The following is a 2,075-nucleotide window of genomic DNA, read 5'->3' on the forward strand; positions in this document are numbered from 1 at the left end:
TTAACATTGCGAGAGAGTATAGGCGTATATTTTGGATCGCACTTGAGGCAACAAAAATGTAATAATTTCTAAGGAGACTGTTGGGAGATTCATGGAATGAATAGAAATTATAGTGGGACGGTGCTGAAAGACGCAGGCGTGCACTTGTAACTATAATGACAACAGTGGGAAGAAACAGAATTTAACGCAGTTCCGGGGACACTACTTGAATCAACATAAAGTAAAGGCCTTAAACATAACAATATCCTGTCCTCATTTGAAAAATTACAGGCAAAAGTGGCGGCGGTAGAGCAAGAATGTTTTTTCAAGAGCTTAAATAATGTGGGTGAAGGGAAAAGACCAGGGCCAGGATAAAAAAATACAATGTACGTACTTAGTGTTTTGAGATCATCCGAGCAGAGAAAATCGAGGCCAACGTTGCAAGCAAGATAATCTGGACTGCACTAGGCTGTATGCTTTTTTGTTTTTGTTTCGTTGATGTTGTTGGGTTGTTGTTGGGTTGTTGTTGTTTTTTTTGGGGGGGGAGATTGTTTATTGATTCGATAATAATTTCCCTCTGGGGGAAATAAAGTAGCCTATTATCTCATCATCTTGCACCTGAATAAGAACTTTTGTCATTATTGCCTGTAAATCCTGGCATTGTTATACCATAGCTCAGTGCGCATGTTGCGGGATTTGAACTTCCGGCGTTCATGCTAAAAGTGTCAACAAATCCCATCCCAGAAACCGCTATTCATTTTTTTTGTTATGGTTTGTGGTCAGACTCGTAATGTCTGAGACGAAAGCCGTCTTGTCTCGGGTATGTTTGGAAAGCCTTGGTGAACGGGGAAATTTGAAATTCGAATCTAGAATCTAGATTCTAGAAATCTAGAGATCCGCTATCTAGACTAAGTCAAGTCTAGGCTCTATAATAGACTCTAAGGCTTATCTAAGGAGGCTCTATGTTATTATATAACTTGGAATAGGAACGATACTGAGTAGATTTCTAGACAATACTAGAATCTATCTAGAATCTAGGAACTAGATCTAGGCCATGCTAGATCTATCTAGAGGCGGACAGACATTTATACCTAGTCCTAATCTGCATGTCTAGATCTAGATCTAAATACGAAGTGGCTAGCTGTACGTGTCTAGCCGTAGAATCTAGCCCAGCTGTCTAGCCTTACTTTACCAGTCTAGCCGTACTTAACTCTTATCCTGCGTCTGTGCCCAAATGCGTATATCTTATCAGCAACCGATTACGTCAGACATGCCGGGCAGGCCTCCGGGGTCACTCAGTGGGGAGGACTTCCATAACGAGCGACCACTATGAGACAGAGCAGATTGAGGGCTTGTTGGGGTAGGGGTAGGGTTAGGTAGGTCTACTAGACTCTAGGCCTGCTCTTCTTTATTGTGTTTGATGGGGTGGTCGCTCGTTACGGAAGTCCTTCCACTCAGTGTGTACTGTTGGTGTACAGCACGCGTGCTGGGAAAAGTGTGTTTTCGCCACACCGCGGGCCCGAGTGTGTTAACCGATGATGAAAATAACGCTCAATATCTTTCATAGCTTTCTATTTATAAAGTGTTACAAACACATGACGAATAACCCCCTCTCACAAGCTGATAAGACATTACGAGTAGTTACGCCCATTGGAAAGGGGATAATTTAGGTCAATTTCCGAATGTTTTAAACTCAGGTCAAGTGTGTGTGCGTCAGTCTGCTTGTGTTTGTGGCCTTCTTCTAGAACCGCCTGCGTTGGTTCGTAATCGAGACATACGTCTCATTCAAAACACGCCAAGTTTGTAGCTAGATGTTCGTCCAATGAAATTATAGAAGAAATTGACCCACTTAGACATGACATGAGAAGCTCGAAAGGATTATAGTAGTCAGGAAACAAGATTTCCATTTGTCTCTATATACAAAATCTTTCAAATCAGCTTGACTTTGTGAAGTGATACTACCTGATAAAAAAAAAAGCTTGTTTGATAGTTTTGAATACCATTGTGCAGGTACAAAGACAATAGTGCAAAACATTCGGAAATTGACATATATATTACGAAGTGGCTAGCCGTACTTAAGTACGGCTAGACTGCCA

Source organism: Aplysia californica, unplaced genomic scaffold, assembly GCF_000002075.1.
Source record: "Aplysia californica isolate F4 #8 unplaced genomic scaffold, AplCal3.0 scaffold00577, whole genome shotgun sequence".
Classification (NCBI taxonomy): Eukaryota; Metazoa; Mollusca; class Gastropoda; order Aplysiida; family Aplysiidae; genus Aplysia; species Aplysia californica.